This window comes from Tenrec ecaudatus, chromosome 15, assembly GCF_050624435.1.
Source record: "Tenrec ecaudatus isolate mTenEca1 chromosome 15, mTenEca1.hap1, whole genome shotgun sequence".
Taxonomy (NCBI): domain Eukaryota; kingdom Metazoa; phylum Chordata; class Mammalia; order Afrosoricida; family Tenrecidae; genus Tenrec; species Tenrec ecaudatus.
In genome coordinates, this window is record NC_134544.1 from 16,892,854 (window position 1) to 16,915,714 (window position 22,861).

General features: G+C 41.4%; 1 pseudogene; it reads left to right on the forward strand.

Annotated features, from left to right (window-relative positions):
• The first annotated feature begins 21,779 nt into the window (after positions 1-21,779).
• LOC142428084 (UPF0711 protein C18orf21-like) lies at positions 21,780-22,478 on the forward strand (annotated as a pseudogene).
• The last annotated feature ends 383 nt before the right edge of the window (positions 22,479-22,861 follow it).

Sequence of the window (22,861 nt, forward strand, 5' to 3'; positions counted from 1 at the left end):
TTCAAGTGTTCTAAAGATTTCTTTCTTTTTCTTTTTGCTATTTACCAACGGTTTCAATTCCACATATATATGGTACGGTTAACTCCAGGTTGGACTCCATGGAGTCCTACAGAGTTTATGATTCATTCATTTAAAACCAGTCCCTCTGATGAACTGTTAGCCAAAAAAAAAAAAAAGTTCTCCCTTCAGAAGAGGAGTCAAGTGCTCTGTGTCACTGCCCCATGCACTTCCAGACCCTTAACTTGGGGGCAGGGCCCTGATTCCTCAGTCCTGTGGCAGTCCTCTTTGATCTGGCCTGGAAGTAATCGAGGAATCTTAAAAGCTCAACTACCAATGGACCCTTGGTGGTGCAGACCTATCCCAAAGAGCCTCTGAAGACAGGTCTGGCCATCTGCTTCTGAAAGGTCTTCCAATCCCTCTGGAGCAGTACTGACCTACACACGTGGATCGTTATCAATAAGCATCAAGTGAAGGCAGCTCACAGCAACATGTAGCTCAAATACCAAAACAAAACCCATTGCCCTCAGTCAATTCCAGCTCGCAGCAAGCCTGTGGGACGGAATATTATTGACACCTATGGTTCCTGTCATCTTTACGGAAGCAGACTGCCTCCTGTTCCCACTGAGCACATGGTGAGGTCTAACTGCCCAGCTTTGGGGGGAGCAGCCAGGTACTTAACCATTGTGCTCCTGGACTGCCTGTTCTAATGTATAAACCCAAACCCTCTGCCTTGAGTTAATTCCAACCAGGAGCAACCCTACGTAGGGTTTCTGAGGCTATCTACCTTTGCACACAGCCTCCTCCTCCTCCTCCTCCAGTTCTTTGAATTCCCAGTCTTTTTCTTTTTCTGATTTCCAACTTTTAAAAAAAATTAATTAACTTTTTATTAGGGACTCATACAACTCTTATCGCAAGCCATACATATGTATGGCCATCAATTGTATGAAGCACATCTGTACATTCTTTGTCCCACTCATTTTCAAAGCATTTGCTCTCCACTTAAGCCCTTTGTGTCAGGTCCTCTTTTTTCCTCTCTCTCCCCGCTCCTCCCTCCCTCAAAGGCCCTTGATAATTTATCAATTATTATTTTGTCATATCTTATCCGGCGTCTCCCTTCACCCCCTTTTCTGTTGTCCATCCCCCAGGGGGAAGGTCACATGTAGATCCTTGTAATCGGTTTCCCCCTTTCAACCCACTCACCCTCTACCCTCCCAGTATCACCCCTCACACCCCTGGTCCTGAAGGTATCATCCACCCTGGATTCCCTGTGCCTCCAGCTCCTATCTGCACCAGTGCACAACCTCTGCTCTATCCAGACTTGCAAGGTAGAATTCGGATCATGGTAGTGGGGAAGTGGGGGGAGGAAGCATTTAGAAACTGAAGGAAAGCTGTACTCTTCATCGGTGCTACGTCGCACCCTGACTGACTCATCTCCTCCTCTTGACCCCTCTGTGAGGGGATCTCCAGTGGCTGACAAATGGGCTTTGGGTCTCCACTCTGCACTTCCCCCTTCATTCACTATGGTAAGATTTTTTTTTTTTGATGATGCCTTATACCTGATCCCTTCGACACCTCGTGATCGCACAGGCTGGTGTGCTTTTTCCTTGTGGGCTTTATTGCTTCCCCCAGTCTTGTGGTTAGCTGGCCCACACTTACCTACAGCACCAAGGCCTTCCTTAGAGCTTCCCATTGTCCAGTTTAACACATCAAGCCTACTTTGTACCAAGTGAGTCTAGGCAGGTTACTGTGAGGACTACTTGGATAAAAGAAGTTTTGGGCAACTGAGCCTCCAGGAATCCCTCCCTCCCAGTTCTAGTACCCGGGCTTCCCAGGGACCCGCCAGAATTAGAGGTGATGACAGTTTCTTTTCCTACACTCGCCACACCCACGTCTTCATCACTCAGCTCTCTTGTAAGTAGCTTCCTCTTGGGAGCCAGGTAAACGTCGATCGTATGTTGACTTTGCCAAACGGCATTGGTGAACTTAAAAGTGATCTGCCTCAGTTCTTTGTCTATACAGTTTTAAAAATAAAATAATTATACTGACTACAAATATGATTGCACACATAAATCTGAAAGTTCCCCAAATTAGTGTATAGGGTCTCATTAGGAATACAATAAAGAAAAAATTCACTGCCCTCTAGTTGACTCTGACTCATCTCAACTCCATAGGGCACCGAACTACTCCCCAGGCTTTCTGAAACTGTTCAGCTATTTTTTATTATGGTTATTTTTTATCATTTTATTAGGAGCTCTTACAGATACTATAACATTCTATAGTTCAGTTGTATCAAGCAGTCTAGTACACTTGTTACCAAAATCAAATTCAAAACATTCTCCTTTTTCTTGACCTTCTTGATGTTCGCTCCCCTTTAGCCCCTTCCTCCCCTCCCCCACAACCCTTATTATTATTATGTGTGTGTATACCATATATATTCAAGTGTAAGATGACCTGAAAATTTCAAAATAAAATTTTGAAAATTTTAATTAGAAATTTTGGGTCAGCTTGTACTTGAGTATATTGTATACAGTATATTATATATATATATATTTATCATATACTATCTAATATATCCATTCACCTACAATTCTGTTTATCACTCCCTTTGGGTGTGTTTAAACAGTCATCATTGGTACCAGCTCCCCCTTCCTCTCCTCCCCTCCCTTCCTCTTTCTTCCTGTACCCTCAGGAAACCATTGCTTCGTTACCTTTTCTAGGGGGTTACCTACATTGGCTTTCATGAATCCAACTATCTTAATTTTACCAATGACATTATGGAAGTCTAACAAGGTTAATGAGGTAGAATTGAAACCATAATAGTAGGGGGAGGAAATGTTAAAGAACTAGAGGATAGTTATATGTTTCATCAGTGCTATAGTGGGCTCTGGATATATCATCCCTTCTTTTTGGCCCTTCTGTGAGGAACTGTCCTATTATCTTACAGGTGGGTTTTGGTTCTCAACTACATTCATGCTCCTTCCCATCTATTCGGGGTTTTTTGTTTGTTTCTTGGGGGGTGGCACTTGATACCTATTCCAGTTGACATCTCAAGATCACACAGGCTGGTGTGCTTCTTCTATGTGGGCTTTGTTGCTTCTCTACTAGATGGCAGCTTAAAACTCTTTATCTTTACAGAAGCAGACAGCCTCACCTTTCACCCTTGTGGATGCTCATAGGTACAAACTACTGCCCTTACATGAAGCAGCCCAGCACTTAATCCCATCTCCCACCAGGGCTCATCATGAAGAATAGTGTTATGATAGTATGGTAACATGGCTAAATGGTGATTATAAAGGTCAAGTGTAATACCATATAATGAGACACAGATATTAATTATTTTGTCACTAAAACTGACACAATAAAATTTTCTCACCTTCACTCATTAATAGGACTCTTAATAAACTGCTATTTTTGAGTAATCACTTTAATTTCAAGAAAGAAAAAAACACTGAGAGCTAGGACATATTCCAATGATAGCATCAGACTATATTAAATTGAGTTGCTTAATTTAATTAAATGTGATTACTTATCTAGCAAAATTAATTCCATAATAAAGGAAACAGATTGCATATCTCTGTGCAAGGAGCCCATGATACTAGCTCTGAAATGATGACATGTTTTTATTTAGTGACAGGGTTGAAACTGAGAAAATATAAGAGAGACTTATACTTTAAAATGCAGTGCCAATTTGCTGATTCAATGGAAGCCCCACAAGAGCTGGCAGTACCTGGTAGCCATAGCAATGTGTTCAGGAAGAGTCTCAGAGCCACCAAATGGACTAAAGGAAGGATGCTATGATCTTGTCACCAAGAGATGAAATAAAGTACTCACAGGAACACAAATGCTCCATGGAGACTTCATAAAGCATATGTGCAGCTTTCTACTCGCCACGAACAAGTATGGTAAGAATCCATGGAATTCGTGTTGTTGCCGGAAATGTCATCTCCTTGTCTCCCAAGTCTTAGAAAATCGAAGTTTTCGAGAAGCAAAACGTAACTCTGTCCCTTTGGAAAGTAAGGTGTGCCTGACCCAAAGCCATGGTATTTTCAGTCACCTCATATGGGGGCGAGTGTCAGAAAGTGACTAAAGAAGACCAGGAAAGTACCGATGCCTTTGAATTATGTTTTTGGTTAAAAATCTTAAAACTGTCATGGACTGCCAGAAGAATGAATTAATCTGTCTTGGAAGAAATATAGCCAGAATGCTCCTTACAATCAAGGACGGCAAGATTTGGTGTCATGTACTTGGAATACGTTCTCAGGAGGGACAAGTCCTTGGAAAGGAATAGCAAGCTTGGTAAAGTGGAGGGTTAGCCAAAATAGAAGACCACCAATGAGATGGTCTGACACAGTGGCTGCAACCATGGGCTGAAATGTAACAATGGCGAAATGGTGCCGGATCTGGCAGGGTGTTGTTCTATTGTACACAAGGTCACTGTGAATTAGAGCTGACCCCAAGGAACCTAGTGACAGTAGCAACTTTCTGTGACGGCGAGGCTGAAAATTTGGGGGCAATCCCTGTTCTATGTCCACATTCTATAAGCACTAGGTACAGCTGTACTATTTAGAGTAGTACTAGTGGCAGGTATGTCAAATCCTTGCCCAAACTGTTCTAATGACTCAAGCATCGTAGAAGTTTATCATCTGCAAAGAGTACTGAGTATGTTTGCATGTTTGGGGTAGAGTGCGTTCATCCGGGACATAACAGGGATAGCCTCCTCATGGCCAACCCTGTCTATCCGAGTCACTTTGATGTTCACTACCTTCTCTGTGGAAGGAGAGGAAGCACAAATAACCCCCTGGTGGAAATGTCAGGAGACTTGGTGATACGATGGTTGAGCTCTTGACTGCTGACCTAAAGGTGGGTCTTTCGAACCCACCAACCCCTCTGTGAGAGACAGAGATGACAGAGTGTATCCCCAAAGGGTTCCGCGTAGGAAACCCCACGGAGTAGGTCCCACAACTCTGTCCTACAGGGTCACTATGAGATTTTTTTAGGCTAAGCCTCGAAGTAGAATTAGGTCACGGGACCATGCCTACCTACTCTCTTTCCAGAAAAACAAATGGATTTTGGCACAACAATGCTGTTTTTGTTATCCACTTAAACTGTCATGACTTTCATCAGCTTGCTTTAAAGAAATTGGATTCGATAGCTACACAATATCTTGCCATCTAGATGAGGAGTTTATCAGGTTTGGGGTGTCATAAATTGCAAAGGCCGTGAAAAATGTTGTACATTAATCACTATTTATATTAAACCCACCTCTTGGGACTACATGTATACTTATATATTAAATGTATATGCTTATGTACATGTATAAGTAAATATATGCTTGGATGTATATAAATACATCTCAGAAAATAAAGGTCATGAACACTTCAAGTCTATTGATAGCTAGAATGTTCATATTGCTTTCTAGAATGATTGCCATAAGAAGAATATGAGAAGACTTGTCTCACCATCCCTTGTCAGCATGGATTACAACTGCCTCATGTTTGCCAGACAAACAATCAGCCATAATCCTCACTGGAAGGACATTTCATTTATTTTCAGTGTGATAGAATAGGTTCTCATCAACCTCCCCACATTGGTACTTGCTCGCTCATCTATTTCTGAAGCATGGCAGATTATCTAGTAAACCATTGTAAAGAAGACAAATTATACTGAGCGTCATTATATATTAAAGGATACGAAACCAAAGCCCGCTGCGATTGAGTTGGCTCTGACTCATCGTGGCCCTGCAGGACAGAGCAGAGGTACCTCAGAGGGTGGCTGAGGGAATGGAAGCAGACTGCCACCGTGCTCTTCCAGGGCACTGATGGATTCAAACCAGTGACCTTTTAGTTGACAGTCAAGGGATGTAATCACCGTGTCACCAGAGCTTCATAAATTAAGGAACAGGCTCGCTTACTTTTGTATCACCATTCCAGCCAAAGATGTCTATTCCTCACATAGTTTGCAGTAAAAAGATTCCCAAGAGGAAGAGCGGTGGGTGGGTCTTAGAAGTGTAGTCAGACTGGTGGATCCTACTCCCGTGAACCAGTCCGGCTTGACTTTTCCACCATTGCCCAGGGATGAAAGAGGTTGGTCTTTCTTATCAGGTTTGCCAGATAATGGGAAATCAGAAATGATGGAGACCTTAGAAAAACTGTGAGGGGTCAAACCTGAAAAAGATCTCTTTATTGCAATGATATCATAACACTTGAACATTTGTATACAAGTACCTCTATCCTGATGGTATGCAAAAGTATTTTTTTCAATAAAAGGACATATCTGATCTATGTAAACACAGTAGGAGGAGAATCTTATCATTTTATATAAAATGAGACCTTCCTGCTCTGAATCTAAATTATGTTCTGCTTTTGCAATAGATAAATCACATGAAACACACAAAGTGAATCAGGACCAGCACATTGCACCGTTTGAATTAGGCAAGTGGACACAACGTTGACTTCCACGGCTACATGTAGCCCTGACCACTGGTTCTGAAGGTGCACACTGTTATTTCCTCTTTCATTAGATACTCGGCCTGCATAAATATTTTAAGGCAGGATAAAGGTCTTACATGGCTGTTTCCTTCTTGTGTAGTATATGAGTTATAGCTAGAGCAAAATAGCAATGTTTGATGAAATGAGAGGACAAGAGGTCTTAGCAAAAAGCAATGTTTTTCAAAATTAAATTACTAATCTGCCTTTGTTCAAAACTTCCCCAGAATATAATTTCTCCTGTGAGAGGAGAAAGGCTATTGAAGCATGTTGCCTCAGAAAACCTTGAAAAACAAGTGGTTTCTCTTACGCATGACAAAAGATCATTGTACTGTCCTTCTCTTTTTTAAAAAATAATTTTATTAGGGGCTCGTACAACTCCTTTTACAATCCGTATGTACTGTCTTTTTCTTCATTTCAAAATAACCTTTTTGAGAATGATTGCCTTGGCAATTGGGTAATTTCTATTCTTTGTCTCTCTATCCTGGACTTTTAGGATTTTCTAAAGGTCACACCGCAAATCCACTTCTACGTGAGCTTCAAGAGAAGCATGTTCCTACAAATGATTCTCTCTCCTCCTTTTCTACTTAGATTTTCTATGATGCCAGCCAAATATTGCCCTGGTCATACTTACATTTAAAAGAATTATTGTGTCTCTGAAATTCAAATAGAGCTGAATGTCCTGTATTTTTACTTTCCAAATCTGCCAGCACTCCTCCAACTCCAGCAAACTCTTTCCCTCGTGGATCCATCTCCTTTCTTCCTGCTGGTCATAGCAGACTCACCATCCTGTCTCACCTTCAACTCTAAGATCCAGCGGGGTTCGTCCATCTGCTTCTTTAATGTTTTCACTGCACTAGCAGATAATGAGCTCAAGTTCGTTCTTTTAGAAGCTGGACTTTCCATTACTACACTTCTGACAAAATAAAATCACTGCCCCCATCTACCCTACCCAAACATGCCAGTTCCTGTGCTCATCAATTCCCTACACGTTTGTCAAGTACCTACTATGTGCCAGACATCAGGGAACAAACAGGCAAGTGCCCTGTTCCTGTTAGGCAGTGATTCTCAACTTTCCTTTTGCCGTGACTCTCTAGTGCAGTTCCTCAAGTGGTGGTGACCTCCCAACCACACAATTATTTTTGTTGCTACTTCATAACTCTAAGTTTGCTACTGTTATGAATCGGGTGACCCCTGTGAAAGGGTTGTTTGACCCCCCCCCAAAGGGGTCGGGACCCACAGATTGAGAACTGCTTCTGCAGAGCCTCTACAAGGTTAAGACCCTCTTCTATTGTTAAGATCTTTTACAATGAGAATCCAGCATCTTTCTCCAACAAAATCCTCAAGAAGCACCGTCATTTCTTTTCTTTGCTTCATGAAAGTGCCATCCTTTTCACTTCTATCAACCCTGACTAGTCTCAGCTCAAACAGACTTAAATCACAAGAGGGGACTTCCTGGTTTATGTCACCTAGCCATCCATAATAATAGGGTTCATCTCTCTGAAGTCTGTTCCCAGGCTCACAGGCTTTTACCATGGCCTCCATTTCTCCTCCTTTCTTGTCTCAAAGACCTTAAAGATGTGAACTTTCTGTCTGCACTTCATTACTTCCCACTCACTGCTATGGCATCTACCTTCATGCATAGTGTTACAAAAGTCATTGCGTTGGGCAGGGTTCTCCAGAGAAACTAAACCAGGGCACCTTTGATTATATATGCATATTACATATATACATATATATATTATACACATATACACATATTTATATATTGTACACATATATTTATATATACATTTATATATAGGTTTATACAGCAAGAAGGAATATAACAGCTAATTAGTCCACACAGCAGTATAGAGGGTTCAGTTTAACTCACTTCCATGGAATAGTTAATATACTGGAAGTCCTTCAACTCACATTGGCTGCCAGGTCCAATGTCAAGGAAGCAGAGTCCTCCCTCAGGCAAGGCAAGCAGAGTCTTCCCCTAGGCAGCAAACAACAGGGTGAGTCAGCCACAGTCAGTAGTACAGGAGCTTAGCAAAGCAGGCCTGGATGTAATAGCAAGGCAACAGGAGCCATCAGCCTCTAGCTCAAGCGATGTACACACCAACAGAGTGGCAAAGCAGGTCTTGAAGGATCCTCAAACTCTAGAGACACAATCCATGGGTTGGCCTGCCCCACAGGTAGTGCAGCTCACAGGTTGGGGCAGAGAACTAGCTGAAGCAGAAGCACACTCATGCCAGCATGCTCCAATCATCACAGAGAAAGAAAGGGTAGGGGGTGGGGAAACTTGCAGAGAATTTATCTCTTTGCCTCCAATCAAACTGCAACCTGATTAATTACACATGTTCGTATTGGCCAGGTTGGCACAATAAACCTGCCTATCACAGTCATCCTTGACATCTAACTTGATTTCTACAATCGATTTAAACTTGTAAACTCTCACATCTTATTTTTCCGGGTACCTGTGTGCCTGATTCTTTTTCTACCTCTCAAGCTCTTCACAGCTTTTTCCAAGGGGTCTCTTCTACTTACTGGCCTCATCTAGTAAAACTCAAAGTTGGCTTTCCACTGGGTTTTATCTTCCACTCTATGTCCCTCCCACTTGCCCTGGAAAATCTCATCTAAGTCTTTCACTTCATCATCATTCTACATTTAGGGGGTATCCAGGTTGCTCTCTCTGCTGAACTCCCCTCTTACAACCTACACTTACCGCCCACCCTTCAACTCTTCAACTCGGCAATTCACTAACTGTGAACAAACAGATTCCAACTCAGAAGCACCCTACAGCACAGACTGGGACTAACTGTTCCCGTGGGCTTCATAAACATTAAGGGGTTAAAATACTAATGCATGCATGCACACTAAGCTGTGATTGTGACACCGAGCTGAGCACAATGTGACCAAATGTGTACATACTCTCATCTTGTTTTACCACCACGCGTTAAGAAAATATTTAATAAATATTCCTGGATAACCTCAAGGGCAGAGGAAATGTTCATCATTGGAAGCTGATGCAAACAGTAAGATATAATAGCTATCATGTCAGAATAAAAGTGAGAGAGAATTAATGATCTTTTCTGGCCCAGAAATTAAATGGAAAACATAACAACATAAACACATTCAATGTCCTATAATAGGAATACACATGGAAAAGCTATATTGTGTTAAAATAAAATGCTTCAAAGTACCACATTTTTCTCAGAGTAAGTTATTGTTTCAAATTAGGAATGTGTCATAAAAGGCACCTCCTCAGTGCCTCTTCAGAGGATTGCCCTGCAGGCTTTTAATTGACAGAAGGAAGAAGTAGAGTCCATACCCAGTAAGACCTTATTCGACCAACTTTTTTATTTACATAAAGTTGGATTGATTTAATGGAAGCCTGCAAAAAGGAAAACTACAAAGAACCAAAATCAGTTCCAGTATTGAAATACCAACATGCCTTAGGACTTTCTAATCTCGTTGGTGCAGATAAATTGTTGAACCAGAAGCCAATTGTCATCATTGCTGTCAATAAGTTGTATACCTATCAAAAGTTGAATGATGGATTGTCATAAGATTTGTCGGAGCCCCCAATAAAATGATAAATAAAAATAAAATAAAAAGTTGAATTGGCAAAAGTTATGTGATAGATATATTTACTACAACCACAACAATAACAAAATAAACAAATAAAATGAGGAGCTGCTGAGGCTACCTGTGTAGAAGCAAATGCCTCATGGGATTTGGTTCCGTGGTTTGAACGTTTAGAGTCATGGCTTCATGGGACAGTCCAATTAATTGACCTAGAACCACATTTAGTGCTTCTGTTTTACCTCTGATTTAATTGTGTAGTTCCTGGGACCTTAAAAAATCTGGCAGTGACACTCAAAGCACGATCCATCTCTATTCTCCTGAAACAACATATGAATGAGAACCCGAAATGAGAGCATACGGTATGGGTGCCTAATTGTCTCTACGAACAAATGACTACTTTGCCAGGTGACCAGAAGAGCTGGATGATGCCCAGCTACAGGCAGTGGATATTTTGATCCAAGGTACTATAGAAGAATTCTGATCAAAAGGGTGGATGTGCCGAACATAATTTCAAATTCTCATAGGCTCTAGCCTTTCTGGGTCCAGAGAGAGTAGACAAATCCTTGAAACGACTGCCCTGTGATTGTCCTAAGCATATAAACCAAAACTACCTCCTAAAGTCATCTGATGAAATGACAGTTCGACTTACCTAGAAAAAAGTTCTCCCAGGAGCACCGTGCTCTTTTCAAGAGCTACCTACATGGGATAAAAAGTGGCAATAGCAACTTGAAAGATTAACGAGAACCATCCTGGGCAGTGTGTTCCTACTGGTGAGGGAGGAACAACTTGGGGAAGGAAGGTGAGAGGCGGCCCAAGTTGAAGAATGTCATCCATGTCACTGAATTGTCCAGGTAGAAACTGCTAAATGAGTGTCTCTTTTGCTGTGTATCCTCTTAGCAAGAACAAAACAAACACTATTTAAAGGGGAAGGAAATAGTTAAGGAAGCTGCCTTTCATTACACCAACAGTCTCCCTTGGTTTAGTAACTAGTCCTTGAGTGGTTAATAGAGAACTTGCATGGCTTTTAAAGAACAATTCATTTACACAGTTTTATTTAAGTGTAAGCTGGAAGGTCCCTAGATATACCATGGTCAATGCCTAAGACAATATATTTACTCCTAAATGTGTACAAAAGCAATGAAGGTGTTGGGGGTGGGGTGGCACACATCCTTCTTTTCCTGTTCCTGTGCTCCTAGGGCAAGACACCCCCCCCCCCAATCTGAGCATTCAAGAGTAGGGTTTTTCATCATTCATTTAGATATGCTTCCCTCATTAGACTGAGAGAGAAATCACTTATTCTCTTATCTTTGTTATGGCCAATGCTGCAGACAGTGTCAGACCCTAATAAACTGAAAATAATAAACATAAGCTGGAATGATGAAAAACAAAGATGAGTGATGTCTAAAACTGCTCTTACAAAATTAAAGTGAAGCGCCGAATTTAATAACGTGAATATAAAATATAGGAGTGCATTTAAACCCTCAAAGTACCATATAAGAACGCTGTGTGCTGGAAAAGTGGACGAACAGCAGTGTATATTATGATTTTATCGCTGCATGAATAAACCGCGATGTTGGTACCAAAATTGCTAATACAACATTTGGTGTATATTCATGGAATTACAGCGTCTGTTGTGAAGTAGTGCCTTATCAGTGTGTGTAAAGTAGTTAAAGGATTCAAATTCATCTCTAATTTCAAGTGACTGAAGAAAGCAGTGTATTTTTCCTGGGGAGGAGAAAAATATGACCAGTGAATATAAATATTTTCTGTCATTGAAGCATTTGTTTGTACCACCAGGACTGTGTTCATTCTGGATAACTCCGAGAATAGATCTATAGAGATGATGTTAACCAACTTTTCTGAAGCTTTGGTTCCATAAAAGAAAGCACTGTCTGATAGCCAGAGCTGTGTTGGAAACATATTCTGTACCAGGAAGTTCAGTGTTCACAAGTTACCCAGGTTACTCTGGCAGTAGCCACAGACATCGATGCTAATGAATAACACTTCAGTGTTTTAATAAAGTGAATTCAAAGGGGCTAGAATGTAAGGAATTAGGAAGTGCTTGTTCATAAGCTTCGGTATATTATTTCTATGGCACATGCCAGAAGGGGATTTTAAAATAAAGGTGAAATTATGACTTTAGTTCAGATCTAAAATAGACATTAAATATTGTATTAGCTCATTATCAATGAATGGATTTGATGGTTGTTGAACTAAAGGAGAATTAACAAACATTTATACATTTAGAAGATTGAAATGGATTTATAAATGAGCTCCAAACTCACATCTTCCAGAATGATTCTCAAAACTCACTGCCAAGGAGTCGATACCAACTCCACAAAGAGGAGGGACGTCCGTGGAGCCTGTGCCTGGCAGTATTTATCTGCACAGAGTGAGAGCTCGAGTCCTACCTGTTACTTATCTACAAACTGCATTTGTAAAATAGCTCACAGCTTAGTGAAAAGCTTATTGTCCGCAAAGAGTAAAACTCAGGTTACCTGGAAAGGTGTGTTCTAAATGATACATTGGTTTTTTTTCTATTGGAGACATCTAGTAGTCATTTTCTTTATTCTAAGATTTCTATTGTAAGTTCTTTCATTTGTCAGAAAGTCCAAAGTAAGAAAGCGTCTGGTACCTTCTTCCTGGACGCACCTGCTCTAGTGCCACATGGACGGAATCCCCTTTCTCTCTGCTTCTGGACGGTAACCCTGTGTGGACAGGGCCTTTTCACAATAAGGACATTTGGGAAATTAGAATGGATAGATCTGAATTTAACTTCTTTTTATTTTCAAATGTCAATGTTGAGTTAATACTGAAAAGATCTATACTGCTTGGGGATTTTCAGTTCCTCTGACTTTTCCAAAGGTTGTTTACAGCTTTTCACATCACAAACCTTTAGTGTAGCATCCCTAATCATTTTAGCTGACAAAACCTACTTCATAGCAATGAACAACCATCTTTTATAAAAGTCCAACATTTCCAGCCAAGAAAGAAGTGCTTTTGTGCATGTTGTTAGGCACCGTCAAGTGGATTGCGGTGGGATCCTCGCCCTCACCCTGTTTGAACAGATTGTTGCAGCCACTGACCCACTATCACACCATGCCTCGTGTCCTTCTCCAGGGATTGCTCTCTCCTGATCCCATGTCCAAAGCACAGGACACTACATCTTGCTACCCTGGCTTCTATCTAAGAAGAATCCTGGCTGCCCTTCCAATCCACACTGGTTTGTTCTTCATACTCCCAGGTTCCACCCCATTGCTGGGAAGTCATGAGGCCAATAGAGAAAGGACCAAAGAACACGAACCATGAATAACTAATACAGGTGGCTCCGTACATATCCTGTCGTTTTGACCTGAGTTGACCACACAGGTCGCACACGGAAGGTGGTTTTGTTGCTGACAAGAACCGGAGTTCAGCTGGGAAAAGTTCCATCCTGAGCAGAGGCCCTGGCTCCAGTGCTGTCCAGAAAGAGATGACTTAGCGCATGAGGTGTGGACCTTAAGCTAGGCCCTAATTACCATCTACTGTGGGGTTCCCCCTAACCTGGTAGATCTCCTTGGGGCTGGGGGTTTGTTCTAATGCCAGCAGGAAGAGGAATGGAGAAGACCCTTGTCTGCTAACATGCTGTAAGGACTCGTTCTTCACCATGGAGTTTTCTATCTCTAGGTTTTCATGTCTCTTGTACACCAGTGCTTACCTCGGATAATGTCGCGAGTAACAGGCCTGTTTCTCTCTATCCAGACCAAGCGGTGTCAGTTCCTACACTTAGCAAACCTATTACAGGGTGCCCTAGACTAAGTCTTCACTAGAGCAGACAGGCTCATCGTTCCCATAGAGATCCTGATGGATTTGAACCACTGCCTATGAGATTAGTGGTCTCACACCTACCAGCAGTGCCAATGGGGCTCATTTATCTGTCTCTACAATCGTTTCAAATGAGATTTATTTTCAATTTTCCGTAAATCCTTAGATTGTGCTTCCCCACTAAATCATTTTCCCTATCCTCATTGCGCACTGGGGATATGAGCCCTTTCCAGTAACAAAGGAAAGGCTGTGAGAGCCTTAGGATGCGTGCTTTTAGGCTATCATTTTATTGACTTCAAACTACTGTCTGGAAAATTAGCTCTGAAGAACTTCCTCTAAGTCATCATTCTGACCAAAGGGCAGACTAATATGCTCACCAAAGTAAGATAAGGTATATTCCCACTGGTAAAAGATACTTTTCTTTAAAATCTACTTGATTTTTTTTAAAAAAAGAAAGACTTTTTTGTAAACACCTTTGAGAGCGGCTTCTTTTCCATTGAAACCACAACCACCCATTTCTAATCTCCATCTCAACACAGCCTCTGTCAATCTGTCCCTCAAGAAGTGTGAGATCCCAGAAAAGTAACTCACCTGACTCCTTCAAGTCCCACTGCTTATGTGGCACCGAATCAAAGATTGATGCATCTGACTTTCACTTATCCAGACATTTCTGCTTCTAACTACTTTCTCAAGAGTTAAGCCTCTCGCTTGGCATATGAAAGTTGTACGTTGAATAAGGAGAACTGGAAGAATCAATGCATCTGAATTCTGGTGCTGGCGAAGTGGATCGAAAGCACCATGCACTCCGAAAACAACAAAGAAATGTGTCTTGGAAGAAGTATGGATAGAATGCTCCCCAAAGGCAAGGGAAGCAAGACTTCGTCTCATGTCGTTTGGACATGTTGCCAGGAGAGACTGGTCCCTGGAGAAGGACATCATGCTTGGTAAAGTGCAGGGCAGTGAAAAAGAGATCCTTTGATAAGATGGATTGACACAGCGGCTGCACCAGTGGGCTCAGGCATAGGAACAATTGTGAGGCTGGCGCAGGGCCGGGCAGTGTTGTGTTCCGTTGTGCATAGGGTCGCTATGGGGCAGAACCAAATTGATGGCACCTAACAATAACTCCGATCAAGAAAGCATTGAAATTCTACCCCCCTCACTCCCCAGCCATCACCTTGGTTCAAAGTGCCCAATGCGACAGAGGAGAGCCGTGCCTCTGGATCCCTCAAAGTGTAAATCTTTATGGGAATGGAAAGCCTCGTCTTTCTCCTGTGGTTTTGAACTGCTGACCTTGAAGTTGGCAGCCCAACATGTAACTCATTATGCCACCAGAGTTCCTATTGCATTTCTGCTAGTAGAACAATTATTCTGGAGTTGCAGAAAATGCACACACTGCTACATGCTAACATATCAAATAATGTCTCAGAAGGGAGCCTAGTATCATAAACATATGTGCAAGTCCTGCAAGATTGAGTGTGCAGCTGTTCCTGTTTCGCTCAAACATGAACCAAAAGCTGGAGACAGAAAAGGGTGAAATATTCTCCTTTCAAAAAAGCTTCAAGCAATCGAAGGCCAGAGACCCCTTCCAGAGCCTAATAGATATGCTGGTTTTCACCAGTCCTCTGTCAGGCTGTGGAAACAAGGCCGGTGGAAAGGAAGGAACATCAAACTGTTGGAATGAGAGAAGAAAAGATCCAAACATTTTGAGGGGTTCTTGGTCTAAAAGGATAGTTGTCAATAAAATTCCACTTCTGTGTCAGAAGGTTGCCCAGCAAAGGGGAGAAGTGCCCATTGCAAACAGCTGTAGGCTGGTCTTCCAGCCAAAGAAGGCAATATCAAAGCTTCTCGGGAACGAAATTGATGCTTCCAACCTCCCCAGCCTCTGCTGGCATGGGCTCCCAACATCTGCCTGCTGAGAAGCAGATGGGCCCAAGACACCACAGCAGGTGTGAGCTCAGGCCTGAGGCCAGAGGGAGCTCAGAGAGGACGGCTGCAGCCTCCAGAACACGGCATCACAACCAAGAGAGTACAGGGAGGTGAATGCCAGGATGGGGCAGATGAGTTGGGAGAAAAGTCAAAGAAGTGAAGAGACTCCGTGAGCAGGACTGGACTTTGAAATCAAAATGACTAGAGCATTCCTGGCTGGTTCTCATCGCTGCCCACAGAAAAGCTCTCAATATTAAGTGGATATAAGTGTTCGTGAGAGAAAATTAAACTTGGATTGTAGAAATGCAAAGCATACACAAGCATCTGAGCTTTTGCTTGCAACCCATTCCTGCTTCATTAGAACTTTTTGTTAAACAGGAATGATTTATTTGCAGACAAAAGAATTTCCCCACCAGTTTTTCCATAGCAGTTTCAAATCTGTCTTCAGTCATTAAACACACACACACAGAGAGAGAGAGAGAGAGTTCACATGACATGTAATTCTAACAAAGCTGCTGTTTCCATTGTCAAGTTCTCTCCACAGCTCACACATTCCTCCTGTACCAGTAGGAAAACCTGGGTATCCTACTTAATCTTATCCTACTCAAACCTGGTTATCCTACTTAATCTTCAAGCTTGAATCCAAGCTTGCCGTGATGGCGATTACATTACTAGATAACAGTGAGGGGTTTAGAAACCTCTACCAGATTATGGTGGTATTGTCATTTGGGGGCAATATGTTGATTTGATTATTAAACTTCATAAAATCTTTCTATATTGATTTACATCCTTTGTGATTTCATATAAAACCAAGCAGGGAGCTCAGAGCACTCTTGCTTCATGTAGCTTCTACACAAAGCCCAATAGAATATGGTCCTAAGGATTTGGGGTTTCTTCATATTCTCAACACTTCAAACAGTCCCTGCCTCCATAAACATATATTCAATAAAAGAGTAAATATTTAACTATTAACAAAGAGTCTAGTGCCAAATACAAAATGAAAAACCAAATGCATAGAATTTCAGGGCAGAGGAAGTTCATCTTGATCTTGATCTAGCAGTAACCAAGCTATAGATATGGGGTGGGGTATGTGTCCTCCAATTAAAACAGTATCCCTCACTTAGTATTAAGAGGGGATTTAGAAAACTAAGCCGAACTTTGTGATTCCAATACAATCTATGAACAGCCATAGAAACAGAGTGCTACCTATGTAAAGCTTCAGCTGACTGATCCAGAAAGTTATTACATTTAAAATTAATATGCCCCAGCCTGAGGCAAAGGCCATAATATGGAGATTAATACAAGTATATCACAGAAAAATCCTTAGTCTTCTAAGAAGACCAAAGAAGAATTGATATATCTCAATTATGTATCATATAATGAGGACTATTGAATGCACCGTGGACTAGCAGAAGAACAAATAATTCTGTCTTGGAAGAAGTACAGTCAGTCAGAATGCTCCTTAGAAGCAAGGATGGCAAGACTTTGTCTCACATGCTTCAGACATATTATCAGGCATATCCAGTCCCTGGAGAATAACGTCATGCTTAGTAGAATAGCAGGTCTGTAAAAAAAGAGGAAGAGCCTAAATAATATGACTTGATACAATAGGCTGCAACAATAGGCTAAGCATAGCCATGGTAAGGGGGATAGCATAGGATGGAGAAATGCTTCGTTTTTACACAGAGTTGCTATGAGTTAGAAGCAACTTACTGGCACCTAACAAGTACCTCAAGCTATTTACACTTCTGAGAAAATCCCAGAATATTGTGGCCAAGTTTAATTTTCACAGGAAGTTTGACTTTTCCAATTTTACATGCATTTAAAAATCATGGGATGGTATAGTAATGGTAGGCTAAAACTATTAAGTTACATTCAAAAGATGGCTTGAGGATTTTAAGGCTTTTTCAATAATTTTAAATCCAACAAATGTGCAGAGGTTAAAATATTAATGACTACCCAGACATTCAATATGCCATTCATTCTGAAACCAACAAACAAAATCACACTGGTTTAATGCCGCCAACATCTGTTTGGAAAGTTCTCCAAGATAAAAGTTATGAATAACCACTAAACTCATTAACAGAGTATTGTGCTCTCAAAGTTCTCAAACTTTAGAGACAAGTTATATCCTAGAGCAACAGGATTCTCATTAAATTGTCTATTGGGAAAGTGAGAGAAACAAATGAAACCAAATGATATTATGTAATTGCCAGAGACCTAGAAACCTATTGTTAATCTTGCTTGCGGGACTTGAGTGGAGTGATAGAATTGCTTTGGCTGGACTACATCCCACAGATTGAACGTGACAGAAAATCCATGCACAGAGGGATACACTTGCTTTGGAAGACAATGGGCAACCACATTGGAAAAGAACAATTAAATTAGAGGCACTAATTTAAAAGAAACCAGTTAATATGTCTTTTGTTTTATACCAAAGGGGTTGTTAGCCAACTCAAGAGGAGTGAGGCAGAACAGCAAAACAGCATATTTTCCTATCAGGTACATTCTTAGAATTAAAAAAAAAAAGTCATTTTCTAATTATCAACTGCAATGGCCAACCGCTACTAAAACATTTTTGCCCATCATGTTAAAAGTTGAAATTATTCAATGGCATGCTTTTGTGTGTAGAACTCCATACTCTATCATTAACTAGTTCATAAATAAATTATTTTTCTAAATTCATAAATTAATCATGTCAATATGCATAAAATGATGAAATAGTAAAGCAAACATAGAATACCTTTATGATATGAAATAATCCTGTGGACTCGTGACCCCTGTTGCTGTCGTGGTTCCGCAATGGGCTGCGATCCACATGGTGGGCAGTTCAAAATCAGCAGCAGCTCCGAGAGAGAAAGGCAGGGCTTTCTACTCCCATAGACAGTTACAGTCTCCCAAAGCCAAGGGGGCCCCTCTGAGTTAGCATTGACTGATGGCAGTGATTGTGTCGATTAATAGCCACAGAAGAAGGGAAACGTCGGTAGGAAACAAGTTAGCCAGCAGGGATGTAACGTTATGGTCCCTCACATTCAAATAAGTATAAATGGAGAGCACGCTTCAGGTGTATTGTTGTTCTTTGAACCTCAAGAACTTTGGAACAGAAATCACTGTGATATTGCCTGCCATGCAGCGACCTTGGAAACGTCCTTGTTGCCATGGCATCTCAGATAAACAGCGCTGCAGAGAACAGCTCTGAAGATACAGAGCACATCAAGAAGGGAGTGTAACAGAAGCCAAGCCACGAAGTTCCCAAAGTATCGCGACCATAGACTCCCGGAGGAAGGGGTGGCAGCACTTGGCACCCCATCTGAACTGACTGGGGATTAATTACAAGGGGACCAAACTGAATGTCTAAAGGTGTCACTGGGGTAAGGGACTGGGGGCGGGGGAACTAAACTGCTCTGTCTCTGACTGCAGGAATGGCAATGAGGACATTTAGGATGCTCACCTGTCAGCCAAAAAGGGTGTGTGAGTTTCTAGGCTGTGGGACCAGGGAAATGCAGCTCTGGAAGAAAGGGGAACTGGGCGGATGGCTTCTAACATGTACAGAGAGATAATCATCTGCGCTATGTCAGGATCCTACTTAGTCATGGGATCTTCTGTATGCTTTTGTTTTCTTCGTTTGGTTTGGTGTTTATCTATACAAGAAAGGCAGGGTAGGCAATTTTACAGAGATGGAGACTGGCCCAGTGGTTGCTGGGGGGCATGGGAGTCAACGATGTTGGGTGCAGGGGAATAGCAGGTGTTCTAAAATTGATGGTGAGGAGGGTGCAGCTTTCTGGGTGTGTTTGAGCGAATGAGTTGTGGCTGAGAGCAATTACTGAGAGGTGAATGATGAGTAAACATGATGGTGGGGCTAGAGGGGGAAAAAAGAGGAAAGAAGAAAAAATATGTAAATACATAACTATATGGGTACTTGTTTATATATGTATTTATATGCAAATGCAACAAGGAAGCAGATGGACTTTGGGCCTCTACTTAACTCTTACCTCAGTACAAGGGTTTGTTCTAATAATGTGGCAATGTATAATCCTCATCTTCCTGACTTGATCGCTGAAGACAAAATGGGTACATAAGCCAATGTGGTAAAGAAAGCTGATGGTGCCCAGCTAATAAAAAATACCGGATCTGGGGTCTTAAAAGCTTGTATATAAACAAGCAGCCATCTAGCAAGGAAGCAACAAAACCCATATGGAAGAAGTACAGCAACCTGCGTGATCATGAGGTGTCAACAAGAAGAGGTATCAGAAGTTCAAAAACAAGAAACCAAATGGATGTAAAGGGGCCTGGATATAGCAGAGACCTCACACCCTCCTGTAAGATAATTGGGCAGTCTCTCTCAGGAGGGCCACACTGAAAGGATGATAAATCCAGGGTATACAGCACTGATGAACCACATAACTATCCTGTAGTTCTCTAATATTTCCTCCCCTTGCTATTATGGTTTTTGCTTGTTTTACCTCATTAATCATGTTAGATTTACGTATGTTCATCTGTACACTTAAGATCATTCAGTACATGAAATCCAAGATAGATAACCCTTCAGAAACAGTAACGGAAGTGATGATTCCTTGAGGGTATGGGAAGAGGTGGGGGAAGGAAGGGGAGCTAGGGGGAGCTGATAGCATTGATGACTGTATAACCCCACAAAAACAACAGAATTGCATTGTGTAAGACAATGGGGGAGGGAGGGAGGAATTATAGGATAAATAATAGGAAAAATTGGGAAAATTAATTTATAGGGTAAATAAATAATTAATTAATTATTCCTGGAGGACAGGAAGGGGATAAAAAGGAGCTGATATCAAGGAGTTCAAGAAGAAAGAAAATTCTTTGAAACTGATGTGGTAGCAATTGTACAACACTCCTTGATGTGATTGAACTATGAAATGTTATGATATCTCTAAGAGATCCAAATAAAAGGATTTAAATTTAAAAAAAAAACAACTGCAGTTGGAACAGTGGTTCACAACCTTCTAATGCTGCAGCCCTTTAATAGAGTTCCTCAGGTTGTGGTGACCCCCAACCATAAAATTATTTTTATTGCTACTTCATAACTGCGATTTTGCTACTGTGATGAATCAGGTGACCCCTGTGAACGGGTCATTGGACTCCCCTAAAGAGGTCGCAACCTACAGGCTGAGAACTGCTGAGTTACAAACACTAAGCTTGTGCAATAGAACAGCAAGTGGTACAGAGCAATGAAGTCCTCAGGGAATACCAAAAAACGGTCTTTGGGGCCAGGGCATGGCACCCCATCAGACTCAACTGGAAACACTTCTAAAGGTCAACAAACAGACCTTGAACTATGTATAAGCTTTTCTCTTTTTTGTCGTTGGTTTTTATTGGTTGTTGTTGTTTTGGTCTCTTTTGCTGCTTTATTTTGTTCTGTCTTGTTTTTTGTGCATATTATAATCTCTGCAGGTCTATCTAGATAAGATAGCCTGGATAAACAATCTAGAGGAGAAAACAATGGACTGACAAATTCCAGGGGGATATGGAGAGAGGGAGGTGGGGGAAAGGAAGTGGGTGTTAACAAACGCAGGGATAAGGGAGCAACACATGATCTAACATCAATGGGGAGGAGTGTGTAGGAGGCCTGGTAGGGTTTGCTCAAGGGCAATGCAACTGAGAGGAATTACTGAAACCCAAATGAAGGCTGAACATGATAGTGGGATAAGAGGAAAGTAAAAGGAAATAGAGGAAAGAACTAGGAGGCAAAGGGCATTTATAGAGGTCTAAATACAGGCATGTATATATGCAAATATATTTATATGTGATGATAGGGAAATAGATCTGTATACATATATTTATAGGTTTAATATTAAGGTAGCAGATGGACATTGGGCCTCCACTCAACACAAGAACACTTTGTTCTATTAACGTGGAAATCCATGATGCTCACCTTTCTGACATGATCAATGAAGACAAAGCAGGTGCATAAGAAAATGTGGTGGCTTCCAGGTGTCTTTCTCACCAACTACAATGAAAAAGAAGCATTCCCTTGAGTCCACAGTACAGAAACTACAAGCTAGCTGCCCGGGCCAAGCCCACTATCTCTTCTGGGCCTACAGTTTCTCACACGATGCCAAGAACACTTTTGAAGAAACCTGTCCATACTGTTTCCAATTGCTGGTGTTGGATAACTCCCAAGTGTGCCTCAAGCCATAGCCCAAACTGACACACAAAATACAGAAACTTCTGAATCGAGAAGCAAAAAGTTACACTCAGTTTTAAAGAAGCAAAAATTGTGGAAAAGTATAAAGATGCCAAAAGTGTATTGTTGGTTACTTGTAAGACATGTAATAGAGCAATTAAATATCAAGGGAAAAGTAGAAGCTTTCTCTCCTCCCCGAAGAGCAGTCTTGGCACTGCTACGGCTAACCCCGCTCTAAGGACACTGAAGGGGAAGGCTCTGAGTTCTGCGAACCGCAATCAGGAGCGGTCCAGTTCCGAAGGCAAGAGCCCAGCCTGGATATTCAGAACACCTACATCTGCACAGTCAACACCCATTTTCTCTTCCACAAGAAGTACGAGCCAAACAAAGAAACACTTTTCTCAACTAAAAATGTTGCTCAGTCAGCAAGAATCCCAAAAGAGCCCAAAGATGGACTTCCATTGATTCCTTGTCGCCTCTGTAAAGGATGGATCTTGAAAATAAGAAATGCCTACTGTAATTTCTGAAATTAAAACGAATCAGTAAAACAAGAACTTTTTGCTTAAAAACAAATGAATTCGAGGTTCAAGAGCAAACTTTTCCTTGGCATTCATCAATGATTATGGGGAAATACCTTACTGGAACGACTACCTGAATCCTGCCTACTGCTGAAGGTGGTTGTATCACAAATCATAGGAAGGAGTCAGGAGATATGTGGACCTTAAAACGTTCTTGTGATTTATGCCGTTTTCTTTCTAAGGGCTAATTCACAAAGAGGACAAAGCATCTCGTGTGTCGCCACAATCACCTCAATAGCTTAATCTGTAAAATGTCAATGCTGTTGCTATTTTGAGAACAAAATAACATGCTCTGGTGAAGACCTATTTCCAGGTCTGAAAATTACATCCGC